Source organism: Protopterus annectens, chromosome 1.part2, assembly GCF_019279795.1.
Source record: "Protopterus annectens isolate FY-2018-M chromosome 1.part2, PAN1.0, whole genome shotgun sequence".
NCBI classification, from domain to species: Eukaryota; Metazoa; Chordata; order Ceratodontiformes; family Protopteridae; genus Protopterus; species Protopterus annectens.
The window spans coordinates 199,038,719-199,066,700 of record NC_056727.1 but is presented as its reverse complement, the minus strand read 5'-3'; the positions used below and the strand labels follow the sequence as shown (position 1 = coordinate 199,066,700).

Sequence of the window (27,982 nt, the reverse complement as noted above, 5' to 3'; positions counted from 1 at the left end):
TGCCGAGGGCTGCGCAGTTCTGGCGTACGCCGGTAGTGCGCATGGTATTGGATCGTACCTGAATCGCTCGACTGCCATATTTGGCGTTATTCCGCCTACGCTATGCCTGCGCCTGGCACAAGCTTCATGAATCCTGGGGCATATCTGCGCTTGTTTCCCATCTTTCCTGTAACTAACCTACTGGAAAGCACTAGAAAGCCTTAAACTGATACAAGCCTTCTAGCTTAAAAGAGAGACTTTGGAGTGATTGAGTATCAGTTTTCTGTATTTTCTTACTGTACTTAACTGTTTTCTGCCTAAACGCTGATTTTCCAGCACTTATTGTGATTTAAAAACTTGTTTTTTCACATATTGTACTTATTAGACTGCCTGCACTTTTAAAAAGTTTTTTGTTTAAATAAATTGTTTAACTGTTGTAGGCTACACACTAAAGTGCGATAGCCTTTTCTGATCGCTTGTAGTCGTTTAAAGCTGTTTTAAGTGTACTTTTTACTGTTTTTGCCTTATCTTTTCAAAAAAAAACAACAAAAAAACCAAAACAAAAAAAAAACATTTCTTGTTTCCCGCCTTTCTAAGCAAGTATAATCCAGTCTTCAGGCTAGTGCTGAATTCAGGGCTGTTTTACAAGTTTGAGTTGCCCATACCTTACTTGGATAGAGGGAAGTTTTTCTGTTCACCTGTGAGAGAGGGGGAACTTTTAGCAGCCATCTGTCCCTGGAGGAGTGGTTCCAGCCCAGAAGTTAGTAGTTTAAAAACTGCGTTTGCATGGTTTTGTGCATTGGGCAGCACTGGTTAGCTAGGGTTAAATTATTCCCAGGTCCACTAAGTCTCCTCTTCAGTTTTCCACTTTAAACTAGTCTAACTCTCAACCTAAGCACTCAAAAAGCATCCTACAGTCCAGCACTTGCTCAGACCTAATAGAAAGCACTAATATACCCCGACACTTGACTGCCCAGCAGGGCAATGCTCTTTATCCACCCCTCACCAACCAAGTGACTAAGCAACTCACCCTACTATTCAGGCATGACTAAAGGGCAACTTCAGGTGTACTCTCCAGTCCAGCTGGTGAATGTGGGTATCCTGAGGCAATGTTACAACTGCCTCATGTACATAGACAGCCCTCTCCTCCTACCACAAAACACTAACATATGCGAGAGATGCAATTATACAGCCAAACTGGAGGCTAAGGTCTCTCCACCCAAAACTGGAACACAGTCATGAGGAGAAGGTTAACACTTGCACCACACCTCCAGCCTCACATAGACCTACTAAACCAGCACTGGCAAAAAATACACATAAATACATGAAATCATACTCGGAGGCTCTAAATAAAAACCTGCAAAAGCATCAGAGAGCCCAAAGCAGACACCCACAAAACCTGCACCTCCCGTCACAAACCAGACAACACATAAAACACAAAATCAATGTGCCACACAATAACAGCCCTTAAGGCGAAATAACATACCTAACACACTAGTAATAGGCGACTCAATAGTCAGGCACACTGACGCTCCACTCACTAGGCTGGACAAGGAGAAGATTACTGTTAGCTGCCTGTCGGGAGCCAGAATCCGCCACATAACACAAGCAGACAGGTCACTCCAAAACAAGTACAAATATGACATTGTTCATGTTGGTGTGAATGACCTGAGACGTACCTCCCTGGACTACATGAAAAGAGACATGGAAGAGCTCTCTGATTATGTAGCCCAGGCGGGTATGACCCTGACCCTGAATAGCATCCTGCCCTCACCAAGAATGATATCTCAGTATAAAGAAAAAATGATCAGTTTCAACAATTGGCTAAGCTTCTGGTGTCATTCAAAGGGGATCCAGTGTCTGTCACCCTGGGATGACATGCTCGACAAGCCACGTTGCTTCACAAGAGATAGCTTGTACCTGTCACCCCTTGGCTTTCGAATACGGGCCAAGGCTCTTGCTGCCCCCATAGTGCCTTTTTTAGGCAAGGCTCAAAATTCAAACCCACCTCCGTAAACAGCACAAGTAAAAGAATGAGGGTTATGCTACTCAATGCCAGGAGTTTAAATCTCAAAATGCATGCGCTTGAAGCACTCCTAAGTATGGAGAACATTGACATCTGTGCAGTAACTGAAACCAGGTTCAAGGCTCCAGAGAGCACTCCAGCACTACTGGGCTACAACTCATGCCACACATTTCGGCCACAGAACATGGACCGAAACACAAAAGGAGGGGTTGTATCCATATTCATCAAGGATACTCACACCTCTAGGTTAGTGGCGCAGAATGATACCTCTGAGATCATCCATGTGCAACTAACATCGGGCAAATCTGCAATGCAAATTGTGGCCTGCTACAGATCACCCTCCATGACCCAGCACCACCACTCCGCCTTTCTGGAGACACTGGAAAACATGAAGGTCCTACCGAACACCCTGATATTGGGTGATTTCAATTACTCTACCATTAACTGGGAAAACTACTTGAGTACAAACTCCCAAGCTCAGTGCTTCCTGGAATTTATCAACTCAAATGCCCTGGATCAGCTGGTAAACTCCCCTACCCAGAGGCCACAACATATTGGACCTGGTCATCACCAACATGGGTGACAGGTGTTCCGCACTGGTGGTCAACCTGTCACTGGTTAGATCAGACCATAAACTAATCACTCTGGATGTCCACACCACACCACCACCCCAATCAAGGAAACCACAGTGAAAACTTTTCTAAAGCAAACTTCACCTTACTTAAGGCAGAGGTGGTAAGTTTCACAGCCCTCACACTAAAGGATAACACTGCCTAAGATGCACTATCCTTTACAATTGCACTCTATGAGCACCTACAAGGATGCATGGATCGTGCCATCCTAGCAAAACCAAGACTCATCCCCTAAGAGAAGGAAACCAGTCTGGTGGACCCCTGCCATAAATAGGTTATACAACAAAAGGAGGAAACTAGTTCATAAAAAAAGCAAATCCCGAGAAGGAAAGACATCCCTGATCAGTATCAGTAAGAAACTAAGGTCCCTCATAAAATCATCCAAGGCTAACTTTGAAAGAAAAATAGGCAATGATTCGAAAGATAACCACAAAGCCTTCTTTAGGTATGTCAAAAATCTAAGTGGCAACTCGCAGATATGCTCTGTGCTAGTGCAAAATAGCACAAAATATACTGAACCTACTGATATTGCCAATATCCTGGCAGATAGATTCAGTGCAAACTTCACCTCCCTCTCACCTTCAAAAGGGCCCACAACAATACCGGGAAAGTGTAGTGTTCCGGAAATCACAGAAGCACAGGTGAAAACAGCCCTTTCAAAAGCCAGAAGCACAGCATCAATGAGGCCAGATGGTGTCGCAGGCTGAGTCTTGCATGAACTACAGAACGAATTAACCCCCCACCTAAGCACGCTATTCAATCTCAGCCTCCACAGGCTACATGCCCATAGAATGGCACACAGCAACGGTTATTCCGCTCCACAAAGGAGGGGCCACAACGGACCCTGGTAACTATTGCCCCATAAGCCTGACTAGCCTGGTATGCAAGGCTATGGAGTGCATCATCATGGATCTCATTAACAAAGACATTGAGACCCTCCAAACACTTGACCCGACCCAGTTCAGCTTTGTTAAGGGCAGATCATGCCTACTAAACCTGGTTGACTTCTTCGAGACAGTCACCAAGGCCATAGACGAGGGAAAGGTGGTTCAACAGCCTACCTTGATCTTGCCAAGGCATTCGACACCATTCCTCACTCGTGTATTATAGAAAAACTCACCAGCCTGAACATAAACCCCTATGTCACAAGATGGGTTGCCAACTTGCTTACAGGCAGAACTCACACAGTAAGAATAGGTCCGACTCTAAACCAGTCATAGGTGGTGTCCCGCAAGGCTCAGTTCTGGGACCCCTACTGTTCGGCATATATTTCTCAGAAGTACAGGCAAACACAGAAGGACTATGGCTAACCAAGTTCGCCGATGACTGCAAACTGGGAGCCATAATTGACTCTCCGGCTGACACGGACATCCTTCAAAAAGGCCTTACTGAGACAGACACCTGGTGTCAAAGTCATGGCCTTAAGCTAAATGCCAAAAAATGCATAGTCATCTCGTTTGGGAAAAACAAAACACCTATGAATTACCAAATAGGCGGCAGCCCACTTAATACAGAAGAGGTAATAAGAGATCTGGGGACCCAGGTAGATAGTAATCTCTCCTTTGACAATCATATTGCCAAACTAGTTAGGAAATCCTTCTATGTGGCCCATCTAATTACTAAGGGGTTCACATCTAGAAATAAAGAGGTTATAGTGCCCCTCTACTCGTCACTGATCAGTCCCATCATACAGTACAATGCCCCATTTGGGATGTACCTCACAAGACACTTCAAACAACTGGAAAGACCACAAAAGCACATCACCAAGAGGATTACTGGCCTCAAACATATGTCCTATGCAGCCTGACTGAAAAAATTCTGGCTGTACTCAGTGGCATATCACTTACTCAGAGGTGATCTCTGCCTGACTTACAAAGCCATGTCCAACTCAGAATTGATGGACATGCTCCACCTAAAGAAATCCAATTCACTGCGAGCCACGCGCTCTAGTGAGCTAAACCTCACCACAGCAATAAATAGAACATGCTGGAGGGATAGATTCCTGTCACAGACACTCTCCCCATGCTTTGGAACAAAATTCCTAACTACATTAGGCAGAGCCCCTCACTAACAGTCTTCAAGAGAAGCCTTGATGAGTGGATGGGTAACAGAAAATACACCCCTGGGATCACTTCATTGGCTCTGCTTAACAGAGGCTCAGTTAATTAATCAATGGGGCGGCGAAAGCCGACACACTCTGGCTAGGCTTATAAATGCCCTCGGGCAGATAGCCTAGTACCTACCTATGAACCTATGAACCTATTTCAGTTTAAATTGCAATTAGATTAAAAATAATCTATGCATAGATTGTTAACTGCCTATCTGCCTAGAATTTCCCATGCTAGTCAATATCTGTCCATTTTTGTTTTGTGCTCTCTGTAATTCACTGCACCTTTCATTTTCTGACATATGTTCTTCTGCCTAAAATCTTCTCTATTTTGTACAACTTTTAACCCTCGTAACATAGTCACACTACAACATCTTTAGTGTAGACTATAATGGTATGAAATCTAACTTCATTAATTGTAATTGTATTCAGAGTAGAACATGCAGATACATAATTAAAGGTTATATATGACTGTTCTGCTGATACTGCCAGTTTCTATCAGTGTGCTAACCATTCTCACAAACTAACACCTCCTACTGGCTGTCTGCACACCTCCTCTGGAAATCTAACTCCTCCCACTCAATAGTTTGATTTTTTTTTTTAATTTTTATCTGGATTCCTAAACATATTATCTGCTACCCCCTCCCCCACACGCACACAAGCATACTGATTTGCATACATTTCCAGGCTCGCAGCACTAACATCTAATGAATTTAACTTCTTTTTAAGACCATTTAATTTTTTACAGTATGTTACTACTTTTATGTTGCCTCTTTCCTAATTTCAGCTGAAATATAGTACCCCATTTATGTATACATCTTGCCTGCAGACATATAAACTTTTATTACTGTTCTTGCCATTAGGTTATATTCTGTGTGAACGGTCATGATCCTCACATTTAAAGCTAAGCCAGTGACTTATACTCTCTTTGTAGCTATTCAAAGCCATGCGATTGTTGTCTTGCTTCTAATTATGTGCATTCACTCTTTAACAATAGAATCAGCGACTGCTCCCTGTTTATAATGTCTGATTTCTAAACCACCTGGTTAGCCTTTCCTAGTATGATAGAGCAAAAATTAGAGTGAAGACTTGAGCAGCACTTCGAAAAAAATGACCTAATCTTCACAACCCCCCCAACTCCAATTATAATTTCCTACAGAGTGTACAGAGGCTGACGTGGTATTGTATTTCATTTAAATGAATATTTGTTACCCCATCCTTCTGCCTGGTAATTTAATATCAGCTCCATGTGATGACCTGTGGTGTGTCAGCCATGCACTATAAATTCCTGGACAATTACATTCATTGTAGTGTGTAATCAGTTCTGTGAGGTTTAAAAGATGTAAACAGACTACGAAATGTGTTCAGCTAGCTACATATATGGCTTAATTCTCTACTTTAATGCGTGGCAAGTGACAGCTACAAGCAAAACTGATTACAAGGTTATAAAGTCAAGCAGTCATATGTTTAGTCATAAAACAAGATCAGCTGTAATTGGAGAGTAACAACATCTAGCTGGTGTGTGTGGTCTTAGATAAGTTTGTAAAGCTGAATGTATGGTTAAGGACGTGACTTTTCTAACATTTAACTCTCACATCTGTTACCAGTCTAATGCTGCACAATTTCTTTTCTCATTTTATAGAAAGTGTGCTGCAGTTAGTCACTGATAACTTAGCAGAAGTTAAGTGAGTTACCATGTTTGGCAGCTGGTTGCAAACTACATTTCAAACATCCATATGAAAGGTAATATCTGCCACCAGGTAAAGCATTGCACAAAAACAAAAAGGTATTACAAATAAATGTTGGCGACACTCTAAGACCAATAATGTGCTGTACTTCGCTGCAACAGAATCAGTAGCACCCTGATATAATGTGATCTGGCACAGCATGGATGTGCCAAACTTTCAATTGTCTATATATTTTTCTATAGCCTATACAAATTAAATTAGAACAAATGTTAGGAGGTGTGTGGTCTGTCTGTTGCTTGCGCACATTTAAGTTTATAATTATTCTCTGCTGTAAAATTTCTACACTTCCTTTACTATTCTGTTTGTATCAAACTCAGTCTTGACTGATGTTCATCTAGTTAACATCAGCAAGCAGGCGCTGACTTGTAAGCAATAATGTCCTTACATTCACTGCTGCAGTATTCATTATGTATGGGATTCCCTGCTGTGGAAGCCCAACGTCTGGCCAGTCTACCATAGGTTCATAGGTTCATAGTTTAGTACTAAGTTAACTGCCCTTGCGAGCCATTTTAAGCCTAGCCAATTATCCCTTGTGAGACTCAAACCCTGCACTTTGTGTTTGTAAGGCAAACACCTTAGCCATTAAGCCACCCTCCCAAAGCCTACTGTTACTTTAAGGTACACCAAATGCTCCTCATGTAGATTAAGGCATAAAGATGATATTCAGGCATACCATTCTCAGAACTTCTTTGCCTCCAGTCTGAACGCTGTTTCAAACTGTCGGTCTGTTTGCCTACATCCATTTTCTGCCATTTTTAATGCATTTTTGTGATTACTCCTGTTTGCTGAAGTCCTCACCTTTGCAGATAAGTACTCAGTTGGGGTTTTGTTCTTTTTCTTGAATTTTTTGTGCGTTTTGGAGTTAATGTCATCTAGGAAGGGTAAATGCCAGTCTGGGAGACAGATTTCCCATAAAGACTGCCATGATAAGTGCCTTTTTTGCCTAGGAGCTTCTCACAACCATAAGTATTGTTCAGTTTGTCAAGAATTCATCCCGAAAACTCTTCATAGTAGGCTCTCTTCCCTTTCACCATATCTTGAGAACCAGAGTCTTAAACGTCTTGCTAAAGTTACAATGGAAGGAACTTTCCTCCCCGAGGGTCAGCCGTCAGGGGGAAAGAAGAAGGTGAAAAAGGTAAGACTGGAATCTTCCACTGTCCAGTCTCTGCCAGGTGTTTCTTCCAAGGTTGTTACAAACCCAGAGGCTCGCCTGGCTGTGTTGTTGGATTTCCCTGCCATGTCCGGGTTGGAGGCTGGCGAGGATCTGGCAGGCAGCACATCTGATGAGGCTTTGCAGGCATGCATTTTGGACATTCAGGGGGAACCACAGTTAATTGTTTCTGAGGGGTCAAGGTGGGTTCGACAGATTCTTCTTAGGGAAGAAGTTTTTATTACAGTTGATGAATGGCGTCCTGAGTGAGAGCCTTCTCAGTTTTCTAGGGCAGACATTCCCTTAAAAAAGAAACAGAAAACTAAACATGTTTCTTCTGCTCCTAGGGATCTACAAAATGAGTGGCAGGCCTTTACTCAGGAGTTATTTAATGCTTTACTGTCAAGGCCTCCTCAAGGGGTTTCAGTTCCTGCTCCTTCTCGGTCATCTTCTCCACTTAAAAGGCCCAGGGAACTGAATTCTTCTGAGGAAGAGTTGGAGTCTGATGAAGACTCCCTTACTTATTCTACTCAGAATCCTTCTCCTTTAGACTATGGGTCAGAGGAGGAGGAGGAATCTAATAGAATTCTTAAGCATGCTGTTCAGATACCTAAATACAATCTCTATAAAGGTTGTCGCAATCTGTACACTTTTAACAGTGAGACTTTTAATCACATGCTAAACTCTATAAACTGGTCAATTCTGAAACATATCTCTCTAAATGATGCTGTCCTTCATTTCAATAACACTTTTCTCCATCCTTGACTCTCTGGCACCTCTCAAAAAAGTAAGAATAAAAACAACCCACACCCCCTGGCTCTCAAAAGATACACTCATTCTTATGAAAAAACAGACAGCACCAAACCTATAAACAACTATGTAATCTGGCTAAAAATACATCAATACAGATAAGAAAAAATTGTACTCCAATGCCCAACTCGCCCATAAGTCTAACCAAAAAAAATTCTGGCACTCTATTAATAAGATCCTGCACGCAGGCAACCCTTCTACCCTGACGAATCCCCCCTTAAAACTGCCAGTCTTGTAATTCATACCTCATTGACTCGATTCATAACCTCACCCACAGTGGTCAGAACCATAAACATACACACACCACTCCATGTTTCACCAATATCCCTCTTTAACACTCAACCCCATCCCGACATCTTACATCAAATCTCCCCTGCTTAAGCTAAAGTCATGCTCCCTCTCTTCTGACAACCTTCCCCCCTTTCTTAACCTAGACACTCACTTAATAGCCTACCCTGTCTCTATCCTGATGAATAGATCTATTCAAGAATACACCGTCTCAGATATATGGAAATCATTCTTTATCACTCCATTACACAAGGGAGGCAACCACAATGAATCATCCAACTGCACACCTATTGCTATCCTCTCTCCGCTATCTAAACTCCTTGAAAAATCCATTCACAGGCAGCTTATTATGTACCTTCTAGGTAATAACCTCCTAACCCCTATGCAACATGGCTTCAGATCCCATCATAGTACATCTAATGCCTTACTGTCGTTTACTCAAACTGTTGCCAAAACCATGGACAAAAATGTACTGGTTTCTTGCCTCTTTCTTGACCTTTCTAAGGCATTCAATACCGTATCACACTCCAGACGTCTTGATAAACTATAACAACTCAACGTATCTCCCTCTACTATTAAATGGTTCTCTAGCTATCTCACTAATAGACAGCAATCAGTAAGATGGCAGACTACCTGCTCCCCTTACTTTCCAATCCAAACTGGATTGCCTCAAGGCGTGATTCCTGGCCCTCTACTCTTTAATATTTTCACAAAACAATTACATATTTCCTGTACAGCATCCTTCCTGACACAATATGCAGTTGACTCTACCATTATTACCTGAGGTTCCTACCAGTTCGTCAAAACTTCAGCAGTTCGAACACCATATGTTTGAACTGTGAAGGTCAAAAACTGATTATCGCGATGCTGCCGAACACTGAATTCTTTCCCAGGGAAAGAATTCGGTGGGCCGTTTCTCTGGCTTCACGATTTTCAGCACTATGGTGGAAAGTTACGGGTCGGGTTCAGGTAAGTGTGCGATTGTGTGGATGTTAGGGTTAGGGCGCGTGTCAGGTGAGTTAAGGTTAGGGCACGGGTGAGGTGGGTGTGAGATAGTGATGGGTTAGGGCGGGATAGGTGAGTTAGGGTTATGGCGTGGGTCAGGTGAGTGTGCAATAGTGACTGACTTTAGTGTTAGGGTTTGGGTTAAGGTATGTGGATAGATAGTAGTGTATGTACAGTTTAGTGTAAGGTTAGATGTAGGATTTTAAGTGTATGTGTGTGGATTGCTGTTTTTTTGGTGCGCTTGTGTTGTGTGTGTGTTTCTTGGAACAGCGATTTATTTCCCTGGGAAAAAAATCGCTGTTCTAAGCCTTTGATGGCTTTGCACTTCGAGGTTAGAAGTTCGAACATATGGTGTTCGAACTTCTGCCATTTCATCGAAGTGTTATAGACCCTATTACTTGTTCTGACAGTTTCTCTGACATCCTCTCTAGTACTCAACATAGCTTCCTATCTGTAGAAAAATGGCTAACCGACAACCAACTAATTCTAAATCCTAGAAAAACAAAGCTACTACTTTTTTTTCCCAAAAACCCTCTCTAACCTCAAAACAACCTTCACTATTTCTTCTCTCGACAATAGCATCATACAACTTGACCCACATACTAAACGTCTTGGTGTTATTATTGATGACCAATTAAAATTTGATACCCATATTCAGCACTGCATCAGAAAGACCAATTAAAAACTCGGCCTACTCTACAGACATAAATAATACCTAGCTCCTGACTCTAGGCAGTAACTAGCTTAGGTCTTCATCCTTCCATGTCTACTTTATGCCTCCCCCATTTTTTCACAGGGTCTATTTTATATTTTCAAAAGTTTCAAACATCGAACACCATATGGTCGACACCTTATGAGCAATGTTTGAAATTCCGAAAATATAATAAAAAAATAAAAAAAAAATATATTTACCTAAACACTGTAGACAGGGGGTCAAGCCCCCTGAACCTTCCATGTGGGAGGCTGTGCCCCCCACATCCCTGCTACTTAAATATTCCTACTCCAAGATCGCATCACATTGAAGTAAAGGGAAAATATTCCCTACGGCGATTTCTGTGTTACAAACATGACGTTTCGACCAATCGGGTTCACTCAATACACGTTCGCTGTTTACAATTTTCGATCACGTGATAGGAACCCCTTTTCACATCTACAGTCTACCCTTTTGGCTAAACTCTGACAATCATACTATAATGTTGCAAGATTTGCTAGTAACCATCCCTAAAAATCTCATCACTGCCATGCACTAAAACAACTCCAGTGGCTCGACTTCCCCCAGCACTTGCTTCACTCCCAGTTGCAAATGACTCATACTCTTCTCTTAACATCCCTTTCCTGTCCTGCTCTATCCTCACTAATATCACATTATACCCCTCGCATAACTCTCTGCAACTCTGACCAGTTACTTCTGGACATCTATAAACCAAACAAAAACATTGGTAATCTTCTTTACAAATATAGTATTTCCCATGCATGGAACAAACTCCCCCTTAACATCTGAATCATTTCTAACATAAATCTCTTTAAAATCTGAACTTAAAACTTTTCTCCTAAATGCCAACACCTGTCACTGTAATAATCCCACTTAAATCCCACCTTAGCACCTTACTACCTCTCACATTTTTAACACCCGCCTATTGCAAGTGTCCTATTTCATTTGCATCTCTTTTTGTTGATTAAAAAAAACTTTTGTACTGCGTGTTATGCACATTATTGTAATGTTTATGTAAGCTTCATTCTCAGGCCTTTTGTACATTTCTAATGTTCTCATGTAAAGCACATTATCGTAATGTTTGCATAAAACTTCATTGTCAGATGTTTTTCTTTTTTGTAACTTTGTAAAAACTGTCTGGAGCTATTCTCCTTGGGTCTCCACTGAAAATGGGCCACTGGTTCAGTTGGACTAACCCGGTTAACAAATGACAAATAAATAATAGTCCAGATACTCCTTTTGAGGAAATTTCCTTTGGGGACACAATCTCTAGGATGATAGAATTTTTTAAGTGTGATTGTGCCCAGGTTTCTGATATCCATAAAAGGTACGATGAGTTACTGCAGATGGAATATCCTAAACCTGTGTCTATTCCTCCTGTTTTGTCTGCTTTAATGGATGTTTTTCCATTGCCTCTAAAGTGCCTGATTCTTTGCTCCCTGCTCCCAAAAAGCCTGATAGGTTTTATAGGTTGCCCAAGGACTGTTCCTTTTTGTTTAAATGCTCTGCTGCTGACCCCTATGTTGTGTCTGTAGCCTCTGAAAAGCCATCTCTATTGCTTCCTGCATCCAACTTACTGCCTTCTGACAAGGACAGCAGAACCATGGACAGGCTGGGTAAGAAGGTTTATACTTCTGCTATCTTAGCTTTTAGGGCTATTATCAGACCTATACATCTAGGTATGTGTTGGCTCTTCTTTCTCAGGCTTGTCAGTTTTTTTTCTGATCTTCCAGACTCTGAGAGTAAATCTTCTGCTCTTTCCTTGCTAGGGAGTTAATCTCAAGTAGTTCATCATTCTATCAAATGTAGTTATGTTGCAGTAGATGCCTCTTCTAGGGCTGCTGCTTTTGGTTCATTCATGAGGAGGTATTCTTGGCTTAGGCTTCAACCTTTACAAGATGATATTACAGCTAAGTTGATGGATGCTCCTCTGGATAATAAATTTTTGTTTGGGGAAGTGTCTGTTTGTTTAAGTCTCTTCAGGACAAGGGGAAGGCCTTACAGGAGCTTAAACATATGTTTCTCCTGTGCCTAAATTTCAGAGAAACTAGCCTTCTAAGCCAGCCTTTGTTTGGAGGCAATCTCGCCCGCCTGCTAAAAATGAAAAGGGTGGTAAACAGGCTCCTCCTGCTAAGGCCTGTCAAACTGCAGGGATTCGTAAGCCTTCCTTTCCTGACAAACCAGGTGCTGTCTGACTATCTGCCTGTTCCCAGCCACATTCCTCTTTCTCTTCACCTTTCTCTTCCTATTTGGCTTCGTATCATCCAGATTCCTGGGTTCTGTCAATCATTCATCAGGGGTACTTCATGGTGTGGATATCCCATCCTCCTTTAATGGGCATTCCTCAACTTCCTTGGGAACAACTTCCTTTTTTCCCAGAGGTTCTTTGAGATCTCTTGTCTGAGGGTACTATTCAAGAGGTGCCTGTGTCCAAAAGAGGGAAGGGGTTTTATTCAAGGATGTTTCTAGTGCTCAGAAAAGAGGGTACTTGGAGATCAATTATAGACCTCTCTCATCTAAACACTTTTCTGAAGGTGCCTTCCTTTCGGATGTTGTCCCTTCAGACTCTGTTTCTTCTCTTGCTCCTTCAGGCCTTTCTGGTGTCTCCGGATCTCAAGGATGCTTATCTCCATATTCAGATCCATTCTCTTTTCAGGAAGTTTTTGCATTTCTCTGTTGCTTCCTGGCATTTTCAGTTCTGTGCTTTGCCCTTTGGCATTTCTACTGCCCAAGGGTGTTCACCAAATGCCTCAATCCTGTGACTGCTTTTTGCAGGCTTCAAGGGATCCAAATATTTCCTTACTTGGATGACCTGCTGATTCAGGTCCTTTTGCAAAATCTTTGTTTTCCCATTTCTCACTTCAGATCCTGGGGTTCACAATAAACTTCAAAAAGTCTTCTCTGACTCCTTCTTAGGATCATGTCTTTTTGGGTTGCAGGATTCAGACAGTGCCAATGCGGGCATTCTTGCCTCCTCCAAAGGCCTTAACTCTCATTTCTTACTTTCAAACTCTTCTTCCCCTGGCCTCCATTATAGCCAGGGAGTTTCTGAGAGCTCTGGGTTTCATGACTTCCACCATTCCAATGCTCCCTCTGGCCAAACTCCACATGAAGAAGTTCCAGTGGTTTCTGATGTCGGTGTGGCTTCAACATACGCATCCTCTAGACTTTACAGTTCTTCTTCTTTGTCTCAAGAAGGAACTTCTCTGGTAGATTCAGCAGTTATCTCTGAATCCAGGGATCCTTTTTCATCCCCCTATTCCCTCCCAGGATCTGTTCACAGACACTTCAGATGTGGGATGCAGAGCAACGTTTGGTTCCCTGAAGGTTCAGGGAGTGTGGTTGCCATGTCAGCAAAAGAAGCACATCAACGTCAAAGAAATGAGAGCTCTTATGCTGACTCTTTAGACCTTTCATCCTCTTTTCTCTCAGGGGCTTTTCAACGTATTCACAGACAATACCACAGTTATGTGGTATATCGACAGAGGGAATAAGATCTTACCATATTTGCTGGCTGGCACTTCTGGTATGGGTTCTGGCTGTCAAGTATCAAGTGACTCTTCAGGCAGTTTATCATCCTCCAGAAAAGAACATCATGGCAGACACTCTGAGCAGGTCTTTCACTCAATCCCATGAATGGATGCTTAACAGGGATGTGTTTCTAGACATTGTTCACCAATGGGGTACTCCTCAAGTAGATCTATTTGCCTCTCGTCTCAACAATCAGCTTCCTCTGTTTTGTGCCAGAGTCCCAGGTCCTGTGGTGTGGAAGGTGGATGCCCTTTAATTTTCTTGGAAGGGGATGTTTCTTTATGCATTCCCTCCCCTTCCTCTCATTCTGAAAGTCCTGTTCAAGATTCAACGGGTTGCTCCCAAAATCTTGTTGGTGACTCCCTTTTGGCTGAGACAGCACTAGTTCCCTCTACTTCTGCATCTAGCCAAGGGCAGTCATTACAAGTTACTTCACAGGGGTGGATCTCACATAAGATAAGGGCTGTCTCATTCATCCCCACCTGTCCACGCTTCAACTGACACTGTGGGTGATAAGGTTTTGATTCCTCACAGACAACTTTTTTTCTGAGGATGTGCTACAGGTTCTGCAGGAGGTCAGGAAACTTACTACAAGGAAATTGTACTTATCCAAATGGAAGAGGTTTTCTATTTGATGTGTCTCTTGTAACCTGGACCCACTTACTGTGGATGGTCCTTTGGTTCTGTCTTATTTGTGTGAGTTGCTCAATGCTGGTTTGGCCTATTCTTCTATTAAAGCCTATTTATCAGCTCTTTCTGCTTGTCTGCCTTTAACTCCTCCTTTAGCTTCTAGATTTGAGGCTAAGCAATTTCTCAAAGGCATCCTTAGTATTAGACCTCCCAGGGACCCTGTTCTTCCTCCCTGGGGTCTTAATTTTGTTCTGGAGAAATTGACTCAGGCTCCTTTTGAGCCTGCTGTTTCAGCTTCCTTGCAACATTGTTCTTGAAGACAGTTCTTTTGTTAGCTCTTACTTCTGCTAGACGGGTGTCTGAGTTGCAAGCCCTTATGGCTTGTACACCTTTTTTTGATATTCCATGAGGACAGGGTGTCTTTGCATACTAATCCTTCTTTTATGCCTAAGGTGGTTAATGAGTTGTCACTTAGTCTGTTAATTTACCTACTTTTCCCCCTCTTTGCAGTTTGACAGTGAGAGTGTGCTGGATACCTTGGACATACATAGACAGCACTGTATATGTATGTCCAAAGTATCCAGCACACTCTCACTGTCAGACAACTCATTACCCCCCCCCCCCCCCCAGCAAGCTTTCACTCAAAATTTGGATTTACTTGTAGAAGTCCAGTGATTTCTATTTGTATTATCATTACTGTCCAGGCCCATAAAAATAATATAATATTATGAGTCAGTGTGCATTTATTCTACATAGCTATTTAGTAAATGAGTACCATACAATAAATGCAGCAGTAATATAACATGTTTCATACCTCTCAACCTGCAGACATTGAAAATAGATACAAAGGCCCTTGAAAAGTAGGTATATCCAGCCAAAAATATGGATATCTAATTAGCATAAAATGTGAATACCAAATAGCACATAACTCTTCCTGTTTCCAGTTGGAATGTGGGATACTACTCAGAAACACTTTTTTTAAAGAACAGAGTGACAAAATGATGGAAAAATATAAGCACAGTATCAAAGAGACAGTATAACATCTGTAGACATTAGTGAACTGTATTGCAAAACTCTGACATACAGGATCACTTAATTTTACTTCTGAACAAAGGATATAAGATGAGTGCAAATTATTTGTGCTATTAGTATGTTGGTCATATAGTGTGGTTTTCAATGTACTTGACAGCTTCAAAAAGTCATGTGTGATGGGGGTGGTTCAGAAAGTTGTGTGAAGGGATAAATCAAGCATGAAAATAGGGACATGCCTCCAAAATAGGTAACTTATGTGCAGCAGTAAACAGGCCTAAAAAGAAGGATGTTTCTCCAAAAAATGGACAGTTGAGAAATCTGTACCTTCCAGTTTTAGATAATGTTATGTACTAAATGTAAGCTGGGGAATATTCATAATGGGCTTCTAATATCTGCACCTTTCATAACTCCTGTAACTTCCACACTTCTTCTCTACTCAAAGGAATTCCTCAAGGCTCTTTTCTCAGTCCTCTTCTATTTTTTTTTTATAAATATCAACAAACATCCACTGTATCTCCCTCATCCTCCTCTTCTTCTTTTGTACAGTGATGTCATGGTCCTCTACCACTCTACCACTCTAACCACTGTTTAACTAGATTACAAATTGAACTGCAATTTGATTTCCTCGACCTCAGTGAATGAACCAACAAGAAAAAACTCATTCTTAATACATCAAAAACAAAGCAATGTTATTTGGAACTCATCAGAAGCTCAGCAGATCCCCTAATACAATAACAATATATGATGACAGCAACTCTTCCTTGGAACAACTGTCCTCTTTCAAGAACCTTGGTCACTGTTTATAGACTTCTCAGTCAAGTTCATCATTCATCTTGAAAAAACAGGTGCAGAACTGAACTCCCCTCTATTCTGGGAATGAAAATATCCTCCTTTCTGTCATACCCATCCAGAGTTGAAATAGGGGAAGGAGTCCTACTTCCTTAACTGAAATTCTACCTCCATCTTGTCTCAGCAGCATCTACCAAAAATTCCTCTACCATTCAAACACTAGAAAACAAACTTTATAGATTTGTCACTCATCCCCAAGAAACAAAGCACCACTGTTTAAGTCTAGAAAATGCAACATGACTCCTTGTTAAGCAAAAGGCAGACCTGTTACTAGGCTTACAACTGTTCAAGCTCTTACTCAAATAGACTATTCCTCCTTTAACCTCTAAACTAGCAAGACAAGCCCCCACATATGACCTCAGAAACCTAAATCATATTGGTCCTTTAACACAAATCCTACCTGCAAAACCTCATGCCTCTAACTGTGCATTCTCAATTTTCTGTCACAAACTATGGGAATCCTTCCCACCCCAACTTAAAGGCACTTCATCTTACTGCAAGTTTTGTGGGCTGCTAAAATTTCATCTATTTAATCAAGCTAAATGTTTCTGGAACTCAAAAGGTCACATAAGCTAAATCAACTAATATTTCTGTTTTATCTACTCCATTGCTTTAATTGTCTCAATCTTAGATATCTATCTATCTATCTATCTATATATATATATATATATATATATATGTATATATACGTTGCTCTTTCTTCCTAAATGTAAAGCAAACTTTGTAGTAAAATGTGTATTGACAGCAGTGCAATTTTACCTTCTCCCTTTACTGATTCATGTACTTTTGTATTCTTAGCATTGCACATTCTTTGTATTGCATTCACCATCACTTTATGTTTTTGTTATCTTATGAACTCTGTATGAGTTGTCATATTACTGACCCCAGGTTGAGACTAAAACTGGTCAGAACTGATCAATGCTATACACTGGTTAACAAAAAATCCATCTATCTATCTATCTATCTATCTATCTATCTATCTATCTATCTATCTATCTATCTATATCTGTAAACATGTAAATAAATACAAATTCCACAGTTGTGGACAATATTAGGAGTATTACAGCTGTAGCAGGAACACTGTAGCATGAGAATCTCTGCATCTACATACGTGGAGAACAAAACTATTATGGACCCATGGATACCTTGGTGTAAGAAGGCTACCTGCACTACAGAACGCCCTATCAGTGTAACATTGTGTCCCACTGGTAACATCATACACCTCTTAGGCCACAGAACAATGCCATCACTCCCTTTCTCTTACAGGCAGCTCTATGTACAAGAATGATTACCATTCGTCAGTCCTCTTCTGTCTGGGTCTAGTGGAGACTTTGAACATTTTGGGGAGGCACCTGTTTTGGATGGATGGGTGCCACATGGTTTAGCCCTAGCTGTATCACCAGCCCCATTCCACCTACATTCTGGGCTATGTCTCATTATATGCATGCAGTACCTCTGCCCCTCATAGCTTATCCAGACAGCATCAGTTAATAGTAGACTAGAACCTTTGATGCTGGAAGATCAGAAGGCTGTAGGCTCTGTTCCCATCCCAGGAGACTGGATTAATTTTCAAATTGCTGACACTGCAGTACAACATTATGGGGTACTGCACTCATGAGTGTGTCATCCTTCAGAGTTGGTGGTAGCTCAAGTGGATGAACATCTTAAAACTCAGTGGCTTTGTCCTTGTGCTAACCCAGACTGAAACTTTTCCCCTCCTGCTCATACCCCTTCCCCTCTCCCCTAACCTATACCTCCAAATCTACTGATTTCTCTTTTTTTCTCATAGTAATAGGATAAATGTAAGGACCTGACTCTGTTTGCCCATACCCAGCTTGTGCTTAGTGTACTTGTTATTTTTTACTTAGTTTAATCTTTTAACATGATGTCTTTAGTCAATTGTACCTCTGTACTGTTATTATACATGTCTTTGTTATATATTGTTAACTTTGTTAGTGTTCATGCTTGGAACTTTTCTCCCTGGGCCTCTACTGAAAATGGACATTTATCCAGTTAGACTAGCCCGGTCAACAAATGTAAAATAAATAAAAATAAATAAAATAAATAAATGTAAAAGATACCACTGCACTTTTCGAAAAGAGTAGAGGAAGTTCCCAGATGTTCTGGCCAAATTTCCTGTGATAGTAGTATAAATGCCACTTCGGGTCTCCACTGAAAAGAGGACACTAGTCTAGTGGAATCAACCCAGTCAACAAAGGATAAATAAAATAAATACATTAAATAAATAAATAAACACAAACATTCCTACACCTTTCTCTTCATATTACCCTATCAGTATTTGCTTTCATCCTGCTACTGTTGTGCATATTCATAACTTTTTCAGTGCCTGCATAGTGGTGTACCTCATTATTAATATGAGTCTGTCACCCTAATTTCTTCCTTGTGCTTATGTCATATTTTCTGTTCTAAAAATCCTACAAATGCAGTCCAAATATTACTATACTAATAAAGTCCTACTCTTTTTTTTAATGAAAATACAAACATCTAATTCTCAAGCATGCATGCTTACATTCCCATGCCGCACTACTTTCAGCTGGAGAGATCCATTCTAATCTTGGACCAGTCATCCAGAATGTTATCCTGGATCTATAAATGTAGATACTCTGGAAATTAGAAACAAAATACATGATGTTCAAAGCAGAAGTAATCTGTACCAACTGATACACTTATTGTATTTAATACCTGGTGGTTAAAGTCTGGTAATAAAGACTGTGAATCTGATCAGCCCAGTTAATCCACCCTAAGGGCGACAAATACCACAAAGATGATACTTGACTTAATCACAAATTCATACATTCACAAGGTGCACACCAGGACTAATAAAGTTGAACTTCTTCCTGTTGCTAGCTTGTATAGCTATCCTTGTACTGGCAAAGCAGATGCAGCCTTTTAAGGGCAATTGTACAATGCCAGCACTGAACTTATTATTCTGAATAATACCAACATAAACTGGAAACAAGCTTTATGGCCTTAATTTTTTATTTTTATTTATTTATTACATTTGTTAATTGGGAATAGTCTGACTGGGCCAGGAGCCTGCTTTCAGCAGAGTCCCAGGGAGAAAGGCTCCAGAAACAGTACAATATTTACAAAACTTAATTTAATCAGATCATATTACTCACCATCAGATCCGATTAGTGTTCCAGACATAAAACTGCCCAGAACTTGCTGGATCATGTCCCCTACTCTGCAAAATATTGTTTCTTGTAGTACGAGGGCAGACATTACTTAAGCAATAATCCACAATTGTGCATGAGTAAATCAGGATTTACCCATGGTTGGTGTGGTTTGATCAAGAGGGTGACATTAAATTGAGGTCACATCTGCTTGAGTTGGTGGTATCTCAAATGGATGTAAACGATCCCACAACACCTATCATAATGATATGGGGTATTTTATTTAACACAACATAAAAAAAGAATGATTTACATATTTACAAAATGTATATATTTACAGGTACATAAATACACACACACACACACACACACACACACACACACACACACACACACACACACACACACACACACACATTCATTTCTATTTTTTACTATTTATCATTTTTCTTATAACATCCGCATTGTTGTTATTCCATAACTGACCCCACCCCTTGCACAACAATAATCAGATTTTTCACAACATATCTGCCAAAATCCATTTCCCATTAAATAAAATTTTATTCAATCTTTCATTCCAAATAATCCCTTATTAAATAAAAATACATTCTTCTCATATATTTTTACATATCGATGCATAATCATATTCGTATCTATATTTTTATGTCATTAATATTCTCAAAAAATTGTTATTCACGCAACTTTATCCAGAGTTTAAACAGAGTTTTAACAGAGTTTAAACACATTAAATTTCAAAAAACCTGCTTTGGTGTCTCTTCCTCTCCACAAAATAAACACATTTTTTTTCAACTTTCTTTTTATATGGCACACTCCCCTTTACTGGGAACTTATTTATTACCAGTCTCCTTAAGGAACCCTGACAATCTACTATCTTAGTCCACCTCTTTTTCCTTTAATGGCTTTAGTCACTTCTGGTTAATTTTTAAATGAATTTATGTAATAAATTGTTTCAGCACAGTATTATCCCATATAATTTTATCTTTATCTATCTCATCAATTTTTATTTTCTATGTTAGTATTTTTCTCAAAAAAATAAATTTCTTCATTTACATATTCTTTTTCTCTTTTTTCTTATTCTTATCGTTTCCCAGAATTTTTTGTACGTATATTTAAATATTTTTAATATTAAATTCTCATTGTCTTCCCTAACCCATTGTAATACTGAATCCAAATTTAAAGAAGCAGAATAAATAACTGTATTTAGTAAATCCATTTCCCCTTCATTTTCACTCATGCAACATACCTCTTTTCACTGGATTTTATATTGAATGGTATATGAAAGAGAACACCATTTACACAATTTCCTTTTCACATTTTATTGGGATCATATAAACATTTGACGTATATGTTATTTTTCCCATGAATGCCAGATTTATCAGTTGAACCTTTTTCCTGAGTTTAATCAAGATATCCCCACTCAGAAGACATATTTCTTTCATTTCTTTTATCAAGCCCTCCCATTGCATCATAACTACATAACTTTCCCAAATTTTATTCGTAATAAAAGCACTTAATTCATTGAAAAATGTACACACTCGATTTTCACTACATCACCCAAACCCTTACTTTTATCTTTACTCAGGGTCATCCCTATTTCTTTTAAACCTCCATTCCGACAAACCAACACTTGCCTCATCCATATTTTCTTCTTAGCAACTACAACTGTATTGTCTGTATATATAAAAACTACTGGTATCACCACCTCCTTTTGTATCACATATCTAACATTGTTCATTTTATAAGCTGCTTCACTCACTATCATATTCATCCCCAATGCAAACAATATTCTACTCATGGGACATCCTTTTCTTATACCACACTTCATGCATATTTCTCTACTCATCCACCCTTTCACTAACACTCTCACTTTATCATTCTGATACGCTGACATACATGCTCTCATAATTCTATTACCTATTCCATACTTCTCTATAACATCCCAGAGTATCGTGTTCTACTATATGCCTTGATAATATCACCTACCATAAGTTCCACACCCTCCCTTTTCCTTGTAACACAATCAACAATTTCTCTCACAACCAATAACAAATGCTTGATACTCCTTCCCTGTTATGCCACATATACTTTCTTTCATAATATCCCCCATTCTTCCTTCAAAAACCCTCTATATGATTTTCATAAGAATATAATCAGAGATTGCTTGCAGTGATGGGTATCCATTTTTTTATTTCATTATTCTCATATTTCTTCCACATAAATTTTAACATCCCAGTGCATAACCTTCCTTCAACCATTCATTCAGTACACTTACAAAAACTCTGTTTGCCATTCCAGTAATTTCTTGTACATTCCATACCCCATACCATCTGGGCATGATGTTGAATCAAAATTAACTTCCCTAAGTACTTCATCCAATTCACTAATAGTAATTCCTTTTTCAAATTATTCCTTAATTCTTTCTTGAAGTTTCTTTACTTTCCATTCTCTCTTATTTTCTATATGCTGAACTACAACACTCATAATTGTGTTCATTTTACCTCTTCTTTTGCATTTTTCATTTCTCTCAATATACTAATATCCTCCTCAGCTATTTTACCAAAATTAGCAGATACCTACCCCTTATCCCTTGAAATAATATTTCTGCCTAAACAGTAATGCCTTAATTTCTCCTGATTTCTTGTATATATTTCTTTTTCCACATCAAAACCATTCACTTGTATTATTCTGTCAATTCTCCAATACATTTCCATAAATGTTCCCATACTTCACTTTCTCTTTTTTCTTATATTATCCTTCTATTGGAAAAACACTTGTTTACTTCTTTTTAAATGCACCACTTAGACCAGTTTCGATAGAATGTCTTCATAATTATATGATCCTTCCATAAGTATGATACTTCTGATTCATGGTTATTTGATCCTTCCATAACTATGTATAGAACGTCTTCATGGTTATATGATCCTTCCATAACTACGATACTTCTGATTCATGGTTATATGATCCTTCCATAACTACGATACTTCTGATTCATGGTTATATAGTCCGTCCATAAGTACGATACTTCTGATTCATGGTTATATGATCCTTCCATAACTACGATACTTCTGATTCATGGTTATATAGTCCGTCCATAAGTACGATACTTCTGATTCATGGTTATATGATCCTTCCATAACTACGATACTTCTGATTCATGGTTATATGATCCTTCCATAACTATGTATAGAACGTCTTCATGGTTATATGATCCTTCCATAAGTATGATACTTCTGATTCATGGTTATATGATCCTTCCATAACTATGTATGGAACGTCTTCATGGTTATATGATCCTTCCATAACTACGATACTTCTGATTCATAGTTATATGATCCTTCCATAAGTATGATACTTCTGATTCATGGTTATATGATCCTTCCATAACTATGTATAGAACGTCTTCATGGTTATATGATCCTTCCATAACTACGATACTTCTGATTCATGGTTATATGATCCTTCCATAACTATGTATAGAACGTCTTCATGGTTATATGATCCTTCCATAAGTACGATACTTCTGATTTATGGTTATATGATCCTTCCATAAGTACGATACTTCTGATTCATGGTTATATGATCCTTCCATAAGTACGATACTTCTGATTCATGGTTATATGATCCTTCCATAAGTACGATACTTCTGATTTATGGTTATATGATCCTTCCATAAGTACGATACTTCTGATTCATGGTTATATGATCCTTCCATAACTACGATACTTCTGATTTAGGGTTATATGATCCTTCCATAACTACCATACTTCTGATTCATGGTTATATGATCCATCCATAAGTACGATAATTCTGATTCATGGTTATATGATCCTTCCATAAGTATGATACTTCTGATTCTCCACTTTCATCCCATAACTTCTCATTTATTCTTTTTATTCCCTTTCCTGTGTTAATGTACTCCTTTTCTTCCATCACCTCCATTCATATTATTAAATAGACTGAAAGCCCTACCACAACTGCATCATCATCATCATCCGCTACCCCCAGCTTAATACCGAGTAGTCAGTTTCAGATCCAACTAGCCCCTTGAATAAGTCCATTGACTTTTGTTCCACAGAGATAATTTACTACATTTTAAAACTTCCTGTATTTTTTTTTACATCTTTTCCTTTCTTTTTGCGTCTTCCCTGAAATCACAGTTAAAGTCCCTTGGAATTATAATTTTTATGTTAACCACTATATAGCCTAATACTTGATGAAACAGATTCTCTCTTTCATTGCTAGTTATCTGTGCATATAGTGATATAATTCTACGAACATGTTCTCTCCACCTCACATCCAAAACAGTTAGTCTTCCCATCCTTACCAATGCTACATCTAGTATTTTACTGTTTCTTTTACATAACACAGCCAGTCCAGAACAACTTTCACTTCCTAAGTTTCATATTATATTTCAAGCTCACTATCGTTTTGTTTGCAGGCTTTCTTCAGTTGTCAGAACTCTTACATCCTCTAACAGAATAACATTTATAGCACATTTAGCACACCATTCCAATATCCCTATCCTTCTTAAACTGTAATTAATGCTGTTTACATTTACTGAAAGCACTCTAATAGTGTTGCTTTTCCTTCTGTTTAAGTTTAGAGGAAATATTTTAAATTTAAATTTTCTTATTTTTGCTATGTTCCCTATTGAATATGTTTTCCTAGGTTTATGTACAAATAATCCTTGATCAATCAGAATTAAGGTCCCTTTTCCTGACCTCTCTTTCTGCATATAATCTCCGTCCTCCTTCCCCCAAGTCCATATTTTTTCTTCTCCAGTTTCCTCATTATCTAGTTCACCTTCTGCTCCAGCCTCTTGCTGCTCTTCCTCAGGTATGCTTTCTTTCTCTTTCTCTTTCTCTTTCTCTTTCTCCTTCGTTTTCATTACTTACTTACCGTTTGCTCTTGACAATCCATCCAAAAGTGACCCATTTTTTACACAACTTAAATTCAGCCTCACACCTTCTTGTTGCATGTCTTTTCTCCACACACTGGTTATGTTGTATCCTGTCACAATCATTAATTAAATGAGAAATGTCTCCACCAAAGAAATATGCTTTAGGCTGGAAAGCATATCTTATTGTCCTTCTATGATCAGACACAAAAAATAACACTTGGTAAAGTGTTTCACCATGCTTTCTTCACATTTCACTGCTCAGTTGTATCATTCACCACACATGAATCTTTATCTGTATCCTGGTACTGCATAATTAACATTTTTTCTCCAAGTTCACATCTTCCACCTCCTAACTCTCCATAGTTTTTTCCTCTCCTCCTCCATACTACTGCTTCCTTTAGGCCTTTTCCTTGCTGTTGTATGAGCCCTCTGGTGCAATTTAGCAGCTCCAAAGAGTATGAGATGGCCTTCTGATTCCCTAGCCAAATTTGCATTTGTAGTATAAATACCATCTTTGGTATCTCCTGAAAAGTGGCCACTAGCCCAGTGAGAATAATCCAGTCAACAAAGGATAACTAAATAAATAAATAAGTAAAAACTTTAATATTCTGAGTCAGACAAAAAATTGTCATTCTCATAAATTCCAGTTCTCAAGGACTTTTAACTCTTTTGTTTTCAGACTCAAGCTAAAAGCTACTGACTGGTCTGTTTTTGCAAACTGCCTTTAAATAACATTGTTAGTCATTTTTTTCCACCTTCATCTCCTTTCTAAATAATATAGCCACGCTGTGAAGAAGGCATATCATAGGATCATAGGAGGTTACTAGGCTAATGGCACTGGGGCACTTACAAGCCTAGCCAAGAGTTTCTCCCCTGAGGGACACAGGTGGAACCCTTGGGACAAATTTGTGGTTTCCCATCCACTCATCAAGGTTGTGCTTAAAGAGGGTCAGTGAGCTGCTCTGTTTGACGTGTATGTGAAGTCTGTTCCAGAGACAGGGCAGCCTCTGGGAGAAAAACCTGTCTCTGCAGCAGGTTTTTTTAATATCACATATTAGATTTAGGCCTTTCGAGTGGGTAATGAGTGAGGAGTTAGACTTATGGATATGGAGCATCTCTAGTAGGACAGGGTCCTAGATTGCCTTATAGGCGAGACACAGATCACATCTGAGCAATCTGCATGATACCAAGTAGAGTGATAGTGATTTGAGTCTGTCAGCATAGGACAGGTGTTGGAGGCCATGAATTTTCTTTGTGAGGTATTTCTGTGGCCTTTCCAGTTGGTGCAGATGTTTCGAGAGGTACATACCAAATGGGGCGTTATTCTCAATTATTGGTCTAATGAGGGAGGAGTATAGAGAGGTAATAACCTCCTTTTTTTCTGGATGCAATCCCTTTACTTATGAGATAAACCAAGTAAAAGTCTTTTCTGACCATTGCCGCTACATGATGGTCAAATGTGAGGTTATCAACCTGAGTACCCAGGTCTCTCACCACAGGTTGTGTGCTTAGGGGGTTGCCATTGATGTGGTAATCAGTATGGGCTGTTTTTTTGCTGAATGGTATAATGATACTTTTTTTGCATTTAGCTTGAGGCCATGACCTTGGCTGCAGTCATTAGTTGCTGTGAGACCCTCTTGCAGTATGTTGACATCATTTCGAAAGTCAATGACAGCACTCAATTTACAGTCATCCACAAACTTGGTTAGCCACAGGCCTTTTGTCTTTGCCTGGACCTCTGAGAAGTAGATGCCAAACAGTATGGGGTCCTAGGACAGATCTCTGGGGAACTCCACTAGTGTCAGGTCTGCTATTGGAGTTGGAAGTACCTATTTTGACCTTGAGGGTCCTGTTGGTAAGCCAGTCGGTCACCCACCTGATGAGATAGGGATTTACACCAAGTTGTGTTAGCTTTTTGATGATGCGATATCAGAGCAATCAGTGTTCCCTGGACTATTCCCAAGCTTAAATCCCTTATGACAAGAAATGATGAACTGTAAAATGTCTATCCAAAGAGAAAACTAGACAGTCAACAGTGACCTTATTAAGCACAGGCAGGCACATTGTGCCATTAAAAATATATTGTCTCGTGTCACATAAAAAGAAAAAAAAAGAAGCTTATTAACTTAGCCATCTGACAGATCATGCCACTAATGCTAAGAATTTTTGGATCTCTGAAGACCTCCTGCTTCACTCTTGTTTATTACAATTCCTCCCCCCTTCCTCATCTAACAATTAATGAGATAGTAGGCAAACTTGTCCAGTGTTTCTGTGATGCAGTTCATAACATCCTAAACAGCAGACCACCATGCAGTGATGTATCTCTTCTTTGTCAGAACTGCACACCCTTTACCATGCTTATAAATGTAGTCTATAAGCATTTACTCAAACTTAAATTTGGTTATCTGACATAAATAACCTGCCTTCAGAATTCTTAAAAATCAACACCTAATCCGTTCTTTCCTTTATCAATCCTAATCACTCTATCTATTAGGGAAGTTAAAATATTTTCCAGTGAACTGAAAGCAAAATGGTTATTATACCCTTGCATTGGAACACCTAATTAGGTCAGACAATGTAAGATGCAGTGTGACGTCAGTTCACACAATGGTACTGACAATGCCATTCTCTTCACAACAGGCCACATCAGTACCAAGCTTTACAATGACCAATATTCTTGTCTACTCCATCTAGATTTATCAAACACTTTTGAAACTACACATCATGCTAAACTCCTCAGTTTTTTTTCTTTGTATGGGGTTGCCTCTAATGCTACTAAATGGTTCATGTTTTCTTTCACACAAGAAGCAATGTGTTGGCCAGAATAGGATTGTCTTTCAGCTTTGCAAAGTTGACCTTGGAATGCCCCAGAGGTCTGTTCTTGACCCACTACTTTTCATAATATTTGATAATGATATGGTCACTCACTATGGTGACTCACGACTCATACAACATTTAAGAAAATTAAATTTATACTCTCTCAAGCTCAACCAATCCTGTCCCACAGTTTTTTTTCTCTGAATACCACCTTGATTCAATCCAAAATCAGTCAGTAGCTAGCCTTAACATTACTTCTCTTGATAACCCCCACTGAAGAAGTAGAATACGCAAAGCTGTTTGGATTTGTGATAATCAGCTAAAATTTGATAAGCACAATCCAAATGCTATTATGTAATGTAACCAAACCGTTGGTAGATTGTTTTCAAGTAAAACCTTTCCTGATGCCATTTTTGACTATCACTAGTGTCACTGTATATTAGCATTCTTACTTCCTTCTCCTTCCTTTCTCCATAAAATCCTATGGTCAGTCACTATGCTGACTCACAATTCATACAATATGCTGATGACTCCACTATCCTGCTGCCCAGTTTCATTCTATGTGCTGTAAGCTAAAAGCCACACAATAGCTTTAAGTCTTTGGAAGT

At 39.4% G+C, this 27,982-nt stretch overlaps 1 pseudogene; it reads right to left on the bottom strand.

Annotated features, from left to right (window-relative positions):
- The window catches only part of LOC122792341, a 79,330-nt pseudogene extending 54,785 nt beyond the window's left edge, over window positions 1-24,545 (bottom strand).
- Window positions 24,546-27,982: the final 3,437 nt, after the last annotated feature.